This window comes from Coloeus monedula (genome assembly GCF_965178545.1).
Source record: "Coloeus monedula genome assembly, contig: HAP1_SCAFFOLD_63, whole genome shotgun sequence".
Classification (NCBI taxonomy): Eukaryota; Metazoa; Chordata; class Aves; order Passeriformes; family Corvidae; genus Coloeus; species Coloeus monedula.
Genome location: NW_028120825.1, coordinates 356,509 through 371,793, shown reverse-complemented (window position 1 = coordinate 371,793; position 15,285 = coordinate 356,509). Strand labels below are relative to the sequence as shown.

Sequence of the window (15,285 nt, the reverse complement as noted above, 5' to 3'; positions counted from 1 at the left end):
GAAGACATAAGTTTGAAAAACAGAGCAGAAATAGCTCCCCTAAGGGCAAGGTGCTGACATAGCTGAAACATAACTAACTGGAGAGCATTTGTTTTCACTAAAGAAGGAAGTGTCAGTGACACATCTCTGTGCCTGTGGAGGTGTACTGTACATGCAAAGCAAAAAGAAATCCACCTTCTTTAAAAAATTGGCCATTAATACATAAATATGTCTGTGTTGAAATCCCTCAGACGGTACCATTCTTAACAAGAACTACACACAAGACTAAGAAATTCTGCAGAGAATCACGCTTTTGTGATCCAAAGAGGCAAGGAGAAAGAAAACCACATATGAAGAGTTTAACATACCCACTTAGTGATAGAAAAAGAATTATTACAAAAATAAATGTCAGTCCCCTTGAAACACTTGAGTCAGCGCTCTCAACTTTCTCTGATGCTGTAGGAAGGTGTGAATGTCCTCCATGTGTCACATCATCCACACCAGCCACACAGGAATGTCTCCAATGCACCTCAGAGCCTTTCAAGGACCACTCCCATCTAATTTATGTATAGTCTGTTAACATCCTCTTGGAGCAAACAGAAATAATACTTTTAAAAGGCATTTATACTTCAGAAACATGTGCCCCGACACAACAAAAAACCCAGATTTTAATACTGCCCCGAGGCAGAATTCATCCATCTTTAAGGCTTCTATTATGTATTTCCTGGTTAGTAATACAAAAAGAACTGCTGGCAGTATCACATCGAAACCAAAGTGGCAGAATCAGAAAAACTACTGAAAAGTTTACCTTTATAGGAAAGCTTCAGTCTTGGGATATTTTGTTTTGACGTTCCAGTGACTGGAAGGAACAGCATCGCTAAAGACAGCAGGCTGCAGGCATGTGGCACTTGCAAAGCTCTCATTCTGCTCTCCTCTTCTGTATCTTCTTTTGTACTATGGTGAAATTTCTCCCCACTTTTCAAACAATCCAAGTTTTATCTGGAAGAAAAAAAGAAAACATCTGTAGATCTGCTTTACTGCATAAGCAACAATTCTGTAAGCAAGCCAGACCTATTTCTAAAGAGCACCTCAGTTAATTTCTTTGCTACGAAAGTATTTTTCCTCTAGTACAAGTAAATATGTTTTGTTTCTTTAATACTAAATTTACACATTTTGACATTGGAAAAATATGTAAACTTTTCAGACACCAATGTCTAGCCTAGCTAACGTTTAAGCACAAATTAAATTAATGCAGTATCCATAAAAAGAACATTTGACATTCAAAAGTGACCATGCAACTTGATAGTTAATACCAGTCCATTGGATATCTTACATGTTTTATAACTCTTTTTGTCTCAGTACAACAGCTATTGTGTGTTTATGCTATGACTAGAATGAACTGTAATGTCTCAGATGCCATGGGGGTACAAGCTGAGTTAACAGTGAGTACTTACCCATCAAAAACTAAACTAAGAAAACTGGAAAGAGCAAGCAGTTGTGTTTAGTTTTAATAGAGAAAAAAGTCAAAGCGGATGATGGATTTAAAAGTGCTTTCAGTATGATATTTCCAGCAGAACAACTGCCTCAACTCATCCACCAAAATGTCCTATAAACTTTAATGAGTGTTTCAGGCTGGGGTCAATAGGCTGATACGGGATTTTGTTAGCACAGTGTGCAACTAAGCCAGCTTTGCAACACTTTTCACTTAGTAAGAATCATTCATATTCCATAAATCTTGAAGTGTTTTACAACTGAAAGCAATTATCACTGCCCTTATTTTCCCTATGCAAAAACGGAACCATAAAGCTGCAGTGAACCTATTTCCTCAAGGTCACACAGCAAGCACAGTAGTTGAAAAGAAAACAGCAACAGCAGTCCTGCTGTCCTTTGTACCCAGCTATCAAGGATCCCTTTTGCCCAATAACTCGACTTTTGCACATGAAATTATTTGAAATGGCATCTTGAGTTCTGAAGGCAAAACTTCATGGTTAATAAATCACAGAGATCAGAGTATGAAAATATTTGTGAGACCAGATCCTTCCCCCTGCAAGTGCCTGATGCTAGAGGTCAAGGGAGATGGCTGGTGAAATGACAAATGTCAGTGTTTGAGTAATGCTGTAAAACCAAGGAGTAAGGAAATGTTATGGTTAGTCAAGAGATTAATGGCTCATGATGTGCCATGAAAATTCTTTTCTGAAAGGTACTGGAGCTGCCTGATTAAAAGAGCAATCCTAGTGCCCACATCAGCCAGCACTTGCACAGACACCAAAGGAGAGGTTCCTTGCAAGTCCATGAGAGATGCAGCACAGCTTGTGGCCCCTGAGCCTTTCCACCGGTCTGTTATTTGAACTCCTGCAGCACTGGGTCTTGCAATTCTGTGAGCTACAGCAGCACCCAGAACCAATTCGGCACCTCCTGATACAGGCAGTTCATCCTTCCTGGCATGAAAGGATGGAAACAGAATCCCTTCCGTTCTCTCTGACACAGGAAATCTTTCTCAGATGAAACTTGGGCTTTCTGAGCCTCCAGACTTTCGCTCAATAGCAAAAGACAAGGAAGTGTGCAAGAAGAGCATGATGGTGAAAAAGAGGGAAACAATTCGTAAAATCCCCAAAGCATAATTCCTATTGCAGAACACTAAGCTTCTTCCTTCTCAGTCCCCTCTTCAACACTCATATTCAGTGTCTGAATGCACTACTCTTGGCCAAGTGTGAGTACATGTTCACGAAACGACATGGAGAGAAAACAGACAAACATGAAATGCCTGTTTCATCTTTCTCTTCCCTTTATTACAGTATCAGATCCTAAGAGAACACCCTTACTTCTTCTGTGCCAACACATCTATCTGAGGGTGGACCACGAAGGACTAAAGTGGATTAGACTATCCCAGGGGTAAATCGCCTTGAAGAAATTTATTTAGAGGTGAAAAAGGGGAAAAGAAGGAGAGGGGACGAGGGGGAAGAATATATGAAGATGAGACACCAGCCCTGTTCATCTTCAGCAGGATGATAGTGACAAACCATACTTCAAAAAGAAGCAATTAAGAGGGAGCCAGTCTCACTGCAAGTATGTTGAGAAGTCACGGCCTGAAGGTCTGGGCCTCAGCCAACAGGGAACTCACCAAAGGATGATGGGGCTCATTTTCTTGAGGCAAATTACTGTGAAGAATCAGGACTAAATTTGACTAAAAAAACAGTTGCATCAATGCACTGTCATTTGCTGAATTGATTGAGAATCAGCACCAAACTCGGCCCTTCGGCCATAGCTCACAACCTCACTTTTTCATGTAGGCTTTTTTTGCTAATGGGAACCTTCCTTTTTTCTTGGTTGGGTTTTTTTTCCCCTTTCCCCTTTTATTTGAATAATGTCTGTGAAAAACCATTTGCTTTCACGAGGCGGTTAGTTTACACTGGAGGCAGCAGCTCTGTGAGCTCGAGCCAACCCTGTCCTGTCTTTAGATTCATTGCAATCTGGCCACATTGTCACATATATTTTTAGTTTATGATGATCCTCTAATACAATTCCAGCTTCCACACAGAGTCCTTCCAACAGTCTAGCTCAGGTTAATGAACTTCAGGCCACTTCTCTTCTGCAGGAATTTCGAGGCCCAGGGGGTGGCTGTGCCCAAGAGATTTGCCAAAATCCGCTACGATTTCACCGCGCGAAACGCCAGTGAGCTCTCGGTGCTGAAGGATGAAATCCTGGAGGTACGTGACCGCTCCTGGAAAAGGTGTGTCCCCCAGGGGCAGGAGAGAGCTCGGGATAGCAACAAGCACCAACTCCATTTTCCCTGGTGGTATCTCAGCAGTGACACAAAGCTTTGCTCAAACCCAAAGCTGGAGCAGGCTGCCTGTGCTGTGTCGTGTCATTTCCTCAGCTCAAAGACATCGGTCCCATTTTAACCACAGTGAGGAGGGAGGACAACAACTCGCTCTAGAGCCCTGCTCATCCCCCGCTGGGTCGGTTCCTTATCACCACTTCCTCCTCCACGAGGATTTGTTTTCTCTGAAAAGCACCTTTCTCATAACCTTTCTCTTACTGCAGCACTGTTGGCAGCTGGACAAGGTGGGACGTGACTTGGGCTGACACTGATCTGTGACCTGAGGAAAAGGTTTCTCTGCAAAATGTGGCTTTTTATTTATTTAATTATTTATTTTAATGCAAAAAGACATCAGAAACTCAGTCATTAGGAAAAAAAGGTCTGGAGAAACAGGGACATTATGTAGGAACTATGAGTTCTTCAGCACGCAGAGGTGCTCTCCTGTTCATCCTTACGATACATTCTGATGCTTTCCAGGAAAAGTTTCAGTCCTGGATTGCATCTGAGAGCAACAGATCTGATTAGAGCTCCTGGCCTCAGTGATGTCCTTCTGGCAACTTCACCTTTTGGATGGTTCGGCCCCGCTATATCCTGGTTGTTTATGCCTGAAATCCCATTTTCCCACAGCAGATTTATTTTTGTCCCTCTCTCAGGTGTTGGAAGATAATAAGCAGTGGTGGAAGTTGCTCAACCGGAGTGGGCAGGCCGGTTATGTTCCGTACAATATCCTGGATGTGGTGAAACTGGAAGAGCTCAAACAGGTCTGTAGTCAGGTAATACCTGACTGGTATCAGCTGCAGGGCACAATCCGCCTCTGGGAATAATGTTGTCATTAGACCTCCCTGATTTCTTAGGATACTATGCACCAATCAGGACAGACCTTCAGAAGTAGACAAAGCCAGGAGATTCCTGAGTCTCCTATGATAAAATTCACATTTTGCTACGATCGTCTTCCCAAATAAGGCCTATCCTTCCTATTTGTGCACCAGCCTCCTGCTTTCCATATTTTTCCACATCAAGATTTTTCTTGGGGGTTAAATTAAAGATGGACACTTCCCTCAGCCAGTTCAGTTCAGCACCAGGAACACGTTACTGGAGTGGAGGCAGATGGAAACACCATCTAAGTGAGAATTAACTGAATACTGCAACTTGCACTGCAGAAATGTGGAGCTGGAGTGTTCTAAACACCCTAGGGAAGCATGGAATTGCTTCCCCATTTTGGTATTGCAGCGTTTGGGCAAAGCCTAAGGCGGCCCAGCAGGCTTCTGGATAAATCCCTGCTAGTTTAATCAAAACGTCAAAAAACTTTCCAGTCCGCTCCAGGCCCTTGGCAGTGGTCCCGCTTCACATCCCAGCTACGGAGCAGTGAGGCTCTGCCTTCCAATGAGATCGAACACGTTTGGCACAACTAGGAATTCCCTTGCGCAAACTTCAGACTTTGCTTTGGGTTCTTCATTCCCAGAAATTAACTTCTTCCATGCAGCTCCACCTGAGGTCTCCCCAGCCCCACATCAGCACAAGGAGAACACGGCAGTTTGTCCCTCCGTGGGTGTGAGGCAGAAAGCTTAAGAACATTAAAAACGACCAAAAAAAATTCTTACTTTTCTTTCCCTTTCTAACCAGTCTAACCAGAGGTACAAAGGAGACCTGAGCTCCAGGGGCCATGGCCCATCCAGCCCAACCCACAAGCTGCCTGCCAGCTACGCCGGGGATAAGTGGGGCAGTGAGATGTTGTCGCGCCACTCTGCACAGGACGCCAAAGAACGCACGTGTGTGTCCCACTCTGGGCTCCCCTGGGTTTGGGCGCTCGGGGGACCAGACCTGCCCAAGGGGCTCCCCTGCACCTTTTACTGATCACAGCAATGGAGCAGCACTGTGTCTGGAGGCCATTCCAGGCAGGACAAGAGCCAAGAGAGCAGCCCTGGGGCTTGTGACACCGCCGGGGCTCTCGGGCGGCCCGGGCCGAGCAGGGCAATAAGTGATCACCCCATGCCTCCTTCCTCCAGTTCTAACTTCCTCCTCCTCCTCCCAAGGAGAGAGTTTCCTTTCTCTTCCAAAATGTTTAAGTGTGTCTAAGGAACAGCTCAGGCCAATCCCTTTCTCTCACTTCCTTTTGCTCATCTCCCGGCACACACACAGTGCCCGCCTGGCCGCTTCCTTCACGTGGTTCCACAGAATTCCCGGCCAAACAGGAGATCCGCATCACTCCCTCACCCTGCACGTGCTGTGGGGCTCACAGAGCAGGAGAGAGATCAGGGGCCCTGCTCACCTCACCCCTTATCCCACCCTGTCCACTCCTGGAAGCAGGAGCCCTTCTGGGACGACAGGAAGCCCCACAATACAAGGACACAAATCTGTTCGTATCACTGAGTTATTCTCCACAGTCTTCAGGAGTTTCATGGGGAAAGCGATACTGGATGAAGAGTCACTGGAGTTTTCACAGAAGCACAGGATGCCCTGGGCTGGAAGGGACCTTCAAGCTCATCCCATCATGAGTGTGTTGCTCATTCCCAGTTTGTGCTTCCTGCCGCTTCTGTTCTGTTGCGGAGCAAAACCTGGAGCTCTGCGATCAGCAAATTAGTGACTAGAAGCAGCAGAGAGGACTGAAAAGGTCTCAATTCCAAACCTCCAATTGTAGATTCTCACAGAACTGTGCTTCCACATCAGGCAACAGCCAAGGGGTGATGGGAGCAAAATAAATGGCAACACAGGGGCACAGGAAAATGGGAATCACTTTTCTGGGCTGAATTTAAATAAGAATGTTGAGCCACATCCCCATTTGCCTTACAGTTTCCCCACAAACATTTAATGGCATTTTTGACTGAAGACTTGCTTTCATTCCCTACTTGTTTCTACAGAACTTATTCACCAAACGGATGAGCTGAACGACGAGCTGCTAAAGAAGATCACAAACAATAAAATTCAGCCTCCCCACAGGAATTTCAAAGTGGAAAAGCCTCAGCAAGTTTTCGTGCCCCTCACCTTTGAATCCAGCACTGAAGAAGTCAAAGCCTGGCTGGAGGCCAAGTCATTCAGCAAAGAGTAAGATTTGCCCTATTGCCACGTGCAATGCTCGTCCTTCCCTGGAGAAGGAGCGGGGGAGGCCACCGGCACCATCTCACCTGGGACAAGCCACTTGGATTTACTTACAGAGCCTGTGTTGCAAATTAGATTTCAACCCTGTTCAATCCAGGCTCTATAACCAGAATGTTCAGAGCCCAAAGTCACTCCCTTTCTCTGGTATAAATATTTTCTTGGAGATAAACAGTTAACTAACTAAATCCAAGGCCTGAAATGCTACTGGAATTGCAGCTGCCACCTTGGAACAGCCCCAGGGCCCCGTGATATGGTCCCACTGCAGCTCCTGGCCTCCCATCTCCAACTCCTCACCTCTGGCACGAGGCCACGTGCAGCACAATCGTCACCTCCCTACTTTGTGTCTCCCCAGGACCGTGGAACACCTGGGCATCCTCACCGGAGCTCAGCTCTTCTCCCTCAACAGAGAGGAGCTGAAGAAGGTGTGCGGTGATGAGGGAAACAGAGTCTACAGCAAGATCACAGTGGAGAAAAACCAGCTGGAGGTAAGCATTTTTCTGGATAATTCCTGCTGGAATGGGGGCTGTACCAGCAGCGTCAGATAGCTCATTAAACAGGCATTTTAAAAAATACAATTGTGGGGAAAAAAAATGCAACCAAACCTACACCAGCAATAAAACACACGTAAAAATTCCGAAGTGTCTTTTGAGCAAATCTGTAAGATCCCCCTGTTTCCACTAATTAATCTGCTTTTTACTGATATCACTTATCTCTTTGAAACTAGCTCTACTTTTACAGCATTAATTAAATACTGTCACTTAACTGCAGCTTGAAGTTCAAATCCAAACTGCCTGTTTTGTTTCCATTCCAGAAAAGCAGAGGGGAGTCGGAGCTCCAAGAAATCACGAAGCGCCGCCAGGAAAGGATTGATTCTGCAAATTAAAGTCTCTCTGCTTTATTTCAGCTCTTAGCCCTAAGTAGTGCAGAAAAAAAGGGAATGAAAGCAATGATTCCTGGCCCAGGCCAGATGCAGCAGAGCTCCCCTTGGGGTCCAGCTGCCATCAGAGTGACAATTCCTTGAACACTGTTGGGAAGGGTTGACAATAAGACCATGTCCCACTGGGAAAGGTGTTTTAATTTTGCATGAAGTATTTTTTTTATAACTATATATTTTATACTGAAATTTTCCGTGCATGCGATCAGAGCAGGATTCACACGGGGCTGGATGTACAAGGGCTGGCTTCAAGCAAAAAAAGACCCCCAAAGCTTTTCTCCGAGGGCTGTCCCCTGCTCCCCACTCTCCCCTGGCAGAGCAGGCGTGGCACACAGCACAAGAGAGGCCAGCCTCAAGGCTTGGAGCCTGGACCAGAGGAATAAGGCTTTAGAACCCTGCAATGGTTTGGGTTTAAGGAAAGGACATTAAAGCTCATCCCATTCCACCCCCCTGCCATGGGCAGGAATGCCTGTCACAAGCCCAAGTTGTTCCAAATCTTGTCCAACCTGGCCTCGGACACTTCCAGGAATGGTGAGTCATGACCTCTCTGGGCAACCTAACCCTTTCTATTTCCATTTCCATTTCCTCCTCAGTGCAGGTGTCCCCTGCAGCCCACGAGCACAGGGCCGGTGACAACTGCCTGTCCTTGTCCTGTCCCCCTGTGCCCCCTCGTTGGACAAGGCTAGAATGGCAACACACATTCCCAAAGTCTGGCTGCTTCCTTAAATCCATGGACCAGCTAGTGCTATCTCTGAACAGCTGAAATGAGCTTTCAGTGCCTAGAAATGAGCAGGAGTGACAAACAAAGGGATTTGAATCTGGAAATAGGTGAGTTCCACCCGCCCACCGCTGCTGATGCAGAGGCTGGGGCTGGGGGCAGCTGTGCAGCCCTTCCCTGGGGCACGGATCCTGCACTGGAATGTTGTGGTGGTGTTGCCAAACCGGGCCTCAAACCAGGAGAAGATAAGCCCTGACCGTTTGCTCCCGACCCAGGCACACCCACAGCCCTTCCCAGGGTGTTGGTCACTTGTCCCCATCTTCACATTTTCACTGCAAAAAGTCAGCTGAAATGATTCCCAAATAGCTGAAACCCCAAAGCACACTGGGAAAGGCAGGTTTAACACAAATTAAATGGCCACAAGAAAAAAACCCCTCTAATTTAGCACAGGGTGTTGCTCTTTACTTCCCGTTTTCCTTCATAAAGTTATGTGCATTTGTATATAGCAATCTGTAAATAGGGGTGAGGAAAATCCCTCTCCCTAGAAGCAGAATTAAGTGATTATGCTTCCAAAATTTACTCACCATTTCAAAACTCAAGCAAGCAGCGTAGTTCCTGTCCACAGCAAGTTTGGCACATTGCATTTCTAGCTCTGTTTGACTGACAGACCAATCTGATTGCAAAGCAGTGAAGCACACAGAGCTCCAGAGCTGCCCACAGCCCAGGGACAGCTGGGTTTTCTCTCTCAGCACATGCTGAGTCTTTGTCCAAATTTGTGCCTGTCATTGCACATTTAATGGAAAAAGCTTTAAAACAGCATCTGGGGAGCTCATGTCTAAAACTGAGAACACCAGTGCACCTTAGTTTTGGCTTCATTCTTAAGCGTCTCCAATGGATAATCTGTTTTCTTCATTTGAAACAGGACACTGCTCTCACCAGCAGAATTAGGGTGCAGGCAGGGGAGGATCCTGGGTTTAGTCACAGCCCTGCTAGGATCTGAGAAGGGCACTCACCTTGTCAGGGAGGGATGAAGAGGACAATCCTCCTGAGAAGCCCTGGCTCCGGATTAGGGTGGAGATGGGAGGCAGGATGGCAAGCACGGGAGGCGAAAAAGTTTCTAAAATGAAAATAAAAACGAATGTTGAGCTAGGAAACACACCATCTTCTAGTCCTGGGGTGTAGAGGAAAGCAAATCACAGGGAATTACAGTTATCTGGGATTTTAACAGGAGTGTACATGACAGCTCTGTAAAGCCGGGAGCCACAGGAGCACTTCCTAAAACAAATAGCTCAGTAGACCTTATTGCAGAGGCCACTTTTACAAATTTCCACGCGACTGAGCTGTGCATCTGTTCTGTTTGTACTGCCTGCAGACACTGCTATAAAGTACTGTACATTGATGTAACTGAGCGAAGGAGACAATGATATAACCATGCACTGTACAAGATTTATTAAAATAGTTAAGTTATAACTCCATCTCCGTCTCTTTCACTGGGTTTTCATAATGCTTTGTCACTGAGAGTCTCAGAAACTCAGCAGAATGTCTGAAACCACACATTTCCTTTTGGGTTTGGGGACTGACATTCAACAGAAGGATGTTACGGCCTGGATAGCTGTGTCTTAAGAATAGGGGCAAAGCATGAGAAGGCTGCACAAAAGCACATTCTTGCCTCTCTGGAAGGGGAACGACTGTGGCAGCTGTCCCAAGTGGAACCATACAGAAAGAGGAAACAGCATAACCCCATGACTAGGAGCCTGTTACACGGATTCTCCAACATTTCCAGCCAAGAGCCATCCTGTTTCCAGAAGCAAAAGTTTGTCTTCTCTTTTCCTTAACAATTAAATTACCCAGCTGAAATAACTGGTAATTCCTTCTGTAGATGTTTTGGAGAGTACAATTTCCAAGTGGGCCCACACTAACAAGATCACCTCTTTTACAGCCTAAATAAAGTTCAGGCGAACCACGAGCCCAAAACACCTGCCTTACTGGGCCGAGGGCTCTCTCAGCGCCTGGAGCTGCACTCGATAAACCATTTCGAACCTTGCCACAACGGCGGGGAAGGGAGCCCAGAGCGCTCAGCTCCTGCAGCGGGGCACCACCGACGCGGCCCCGAGCCTTCCCTCACGGCCGCCTCCCTCAGGGGCTGCCCGCCGCCACCTTGCGGCACCGGCCGCGCCCGGGCCCCGCGCGGCCACGAGGGACGGGTGGCTCAGGGGCGGGTCGGGCGCCGTACCGGCCGCGGGGAAGACTGCCGGGGGTTCTGGCGACACGGAGACTCCGGGGACAGGAGGTTCCGGGCCCGAGAGATCTCGGGGCCAGGAGACTCCCCCGATACGCTCCGTCGGGGACGATGGCGGCGTCACGGTCGCCAAGGCGAACCCCCGCCCGGCCCTCACGAACCAGCCAATCAGAATCGCTCTCCCTCCCGCTGCCCCGCCTCGGCTCCTCCCGGCCTCGTCCGTCTCCTGTCCGCGCTCCTGATTGGCCGCTGCCGCCCAGCCAGGCTGGGATTGGCGGCGGGCGGCGGGAGCGCGCGGGCCGGTGCCCTTCGGGCACGTACCGTCCCTCCTGGGCGCGTGAGTCCCCCGGAGCCGCGGACGTGTCGGTGTCCCCCGTGAAGCGGCAGAAGGTGGAGTCGGCGCTGGACCAGCTCAAGCACCACACCACGGTGGTGGCCGACACCGGGGACTTCAACGGTGAGAAGCGGCATGAGGGGATCCTGTCTCCGCAGCTTCTGCTTAGCCCCCTCTCCCGCCCCTCTTCACGGAGAGTGGGCGAGCCCGGCCGAAGGGGCGCGCGCTGCGGGGACCGACCCACCCTGGGGCCGGAGGGGGGGCGAGCGGGACGGCGCTGGGTCTCCATCCCAGGGCAGACCCCGCCGTGATTTCTCCCAGTTTGCCCTCGAGTGTGCCCTGACCACTCCGTTCAGCTCTGCGTGCTGTCAAGGAGAAGTGCCAGACTGAAGCCAGGCTCTGCTGCTCTAATTAATTTTGGGTTTTCTTCCAGTGGGCTGTCTAGATCTGGGACTTGTTTGGGGTTTTTCAGACTCACGCTTGGACGGGGCTTGGAGCAGCCTGGCCCAGTGGAAGCGAGTGGAACTGGATGAGCTTCAAGACTCCTTCCAACCCAAACCATTCCAGGATTCCATGATATGCTTAAAAACTGATTTGGGGTTGGAGAGAAAGAAGGGAAATGATGCTTTTTATTTGTTTTACTTGAGCTGTACATTGATCTTCTCCCTTTTTGCATTTCCAGGATGCAGAAAGTGAGAAGGAACTTGAGGAGATGTGCTCGGTCCAAGAGAAATAATTTTGAAAAAACTCATCTCACTGGATACTGCAGCAACAGTAAAATCCCAAATGGATTTCATGATCCTGACAATTCTGAGTGCACTTCAGGGATAAGGCACAAGATCTTACAGAAAAACAGACGCAGCAGCACACATCCAGGAAAACATCTTGGAATTAATGGCATAAAATCGTGGTTTATTTTCCTGCATCTGTTTGATTTTAGGATCCCTAAAAATGTTACATTCCTAGCATCAGGGGTCAGGGGGTAATTTAGAGGTAGTTGGTGATAAATATTTTTGGTTATATGTAGGGCAGATATTTATGCCTTACATAACTCTGTAATATAAATATGTATTATATATTAGGGCATATAGCTATCTATTTATATATAACCTATTTTTTATGTGTGCCCAGATATAGTTTATATCAGACACTGTGCCTGTCTGAGGGCCTTGCTACTGCGCTCCTAACTCATTCCTGAGGAAAACATCAGGCAAAAGTTGTTAGGTTTAACTGGTTCCTCTTTTCCTTAATAATTATTTTACTCAGTTGGAATAACTGAGAACAGCTGTTAGAGATGTGCAGTTGCCAGTGGGACCAAGGCACTTTTTTGCACAACACAGAGTGGCGTTTAAGGTAGTCAGTAGTCAGAGAAGTGAGGATTAGGATTTTGAATGCTCTTGGGCAACAAGGCTGGCCAGAGATCCCTCCTAACTCACTGTGGGACAGCAAAAACCCCACAGCCAAGGGTAACCAGGGATTGTGGGGATGGAGAATTTAATGGCATCAGGTGGCAGCAGTGCCAGTTCAACTGATAAAAAAGTAAATCCACACCTGCTCTAGAGGAGTATTGTTCCTGGACGTGTGTAAATACAGGGACACCTCTTTACTCTCAACTGAGGGAGGTTTGTGGTTGTGGTGCCAGTTTACCCTTGAGAGTTCCAGGCTTTATTTCAGCTCCCCTGGCCCGGCCTGATGTGCAGCAGTGGTGCGAGGGCCGGAGCCGTTCGCTGGCTCTGGGAACGCAGATGCCATCATGGCCCAGTGGGGGGGGGAGCTTAGGCTGTGGTGGCAACCTCAGAAAGGGATCAGATGGCTCCTGGAACTGCCCAGAGTGCAGGAAGGGAGGGGGAACTGAACTGCTCCCACAGACCCCTGCTGGGCTATGGTTCTGGGCCAGGCCCATCAGAAAAGTGGCAGCATCAGTGGCACCTCAGTTGTTACTGTCCTTGGAGCTCTCAGGATCAGGATGAAATCATGTTCATGCACTACTGGGAAAGCAGGGAGCAGGATCAGTGCTCTAACTCTCTACACTCTCTCTCCAGGAGTGCCTTGGGTCATGGCAATTTAATGTGTGGAATAGTTTCCTGTGTCTGCCTGGGCAGCTGCAGTTATTGCACAGGCATTCAGGGCTGACAGTTCCCTGCAGGGAGAGCTCAGCACATGTGCCCAGAGGCAATCCCAGCATCTGCAAGAAAGAAAGAAGCAGCAAAAGGTGATTGCTTCTCTTTCAAAGTTATTTCAAGTGCTCACACCCAAACCCACCTTTGCTCTTGATTCTGGCCAGGTGCATGGTGAGCAGTGGGCACAGGTCATGTCATCCATGCTGGTGTGAGTGATGCTTTCTGGGGGAAAGCAGCTGATCTCCAAAGTTCCCTTCCTGCCCTGTGCCTGATCTGCACAGGAGAAAACCTCTTCCAGGAAGGGATTGTGCTCCCTCTAATGCCATTTGCCCAGTCTGTTCCATGGGGATATTGCCAGCCTGGGGCAGCAGAGGCACACGCAGCTCTCAGCACTCTCTGCTCCAAGCACAGCTCTGGGCTCCTTTGCACACTGCCTCTGCCATGGGGGTTTTCTCCAGGAGAAGCCAAGGAATTGCTCATGGAAGGGTGCAGATTAAGTTATCCCAAAGGGAAGCAAAGAATAAATATCTCATTTTTCCATCAAAATGCTCATGCTCTTTCCTACAGATTATTTCAAGTTTTTCCCACAAGCTTTGCACTACCCATCATCCCATTTTTACCCCCAAAAGTAATTTTCTCTGTCCTCCAGAATGTCTCAGTGTCTATCCCCAAAATTTTCACTGTGTCTCTGCAAGTGACTACCTCAGTTTACCTCATGCTGTTCATTCTCTCCCCTGGGGATTGCTTCAGATTTTCCCTCCAAGCTGTCCCTGTCTGTGCACTTCTGATTTCTTCTTTTTTACAAGAAAGTATTCATTCACTACTCTGGAGATTAGCTCCAGTTTTACCCCCCCAAAATTGCCCTAACATTCACTAGTCATTGCCTGATTTTTACCTCACTATGTTCATTCTCTCCCCCTAGAGATAACCTCAGGTTTTACCCCCAGTATTTTCCCTACCTGCCCACTAACTATTTACTCTTTTTGACCTATAAATATTCTCTTTCTATCCTGGAGATTTCATCAAGTTTTACCCTGAAATATTTCACTATCTTTCCAGTACTGTCTCACTTTACCTCAGGATGTACGCTCTCCCTGCCACACATCACCCCAGCTTTCACCTCCAAAATTATTGCTACTTGTCCACTACTTATTACCTGATATTCACCTCAGTATGTCCATTCTCTGCCCAACAGGTCATTTGAATTTCTACCCCCCAAAACTTGTCCAACCTGTCACCTAGTGACTGCCTCAGTTTACCTCAAAAATGTTGTCTCCCCTAGAGATTACCTCAGACTTGACCCCCACATTTTTTCCCTGTCTGCAAGTTACTACCTCCATTTAACTTCAGTATGTTCATTCTCTGGACTACAGACTCAAGTTTACTCTCAATCTCCCTGCCTCTCCAACACTGATTACTTCCTTTTTACCTCAAAAGATTCATTTATTTTCTACCATGGAGGTTACATCAAGTTTCACCCCCAGAATTTACTAATACTTCCACAACTGATTCACTCAGTTTACCTCAAAAAGTGTTCATTCCCTCACCTAGAGGTGACCTTGTATTTTACCCCCAAAGGTTTCCCTACCTGTGCACAACTGATTGCTATAGTTTACTTCAAAATCTTCATGCTCTCCATTACAGGTCACCTCAAGTTCACTTCAAAAGTTTTCCCTACCATTTCCATTAGTGATTATCTCAATTTTTACCTCCAATAAGTCATTCTCTACCTACAGACACTGGATAGTAAATCATACAAAGATCTAAAACACTGCACAAGAAACAGCAGAAAGTTTTCCATGAATAACACAAGTTCCTTTTTTCCCCTCCTCCGCCTAGGACTGCTACCAGGAGACAGGAGAGCTGCTATCAACACTCAAACCTCCCAAGCGTTGTTATTGCTCAGAGAGCTGCGCCGGCACTGAGCTACTCCCATGCGCCTGCAGGGCTCTGGGGAGGGGGAAGACGACCTCCCACTCCTGCCTGGAGAAATTTCAATGCCCTAAAAAGTCATTTCCCTTCTCTCTCTCTGACCCACGGCCAAA

General features: G+C 47.5%; 1 pseudogene across 1 annotated transcript; it reads left to right on the top strand.

Annotated features, from left to right (window-relative positions):
* The first annotated feature begins 3,545 nt into the window (after nt 1-3,545).
* Nucleotides 3,546-7,778, top strand: LOC309585525 (epidermal growth factor receptor kinase substrate 8-like protein 2; annotated as a pseudogene). The gene is made up of 6 exons: nt 3,546-3,686; nt 4,453-4,572; nt 5,423-5,570; nt 6,658-6,841; nt 7,248-7,380; nt 7,707-7,778. The product of its transcript is annotated as an epidermal growth factor receptor kinase substrate 8-like protein 2 (transcript).
* Nucleotides 7,779-15,285: the final 7,507 nt, after the last annotated feature.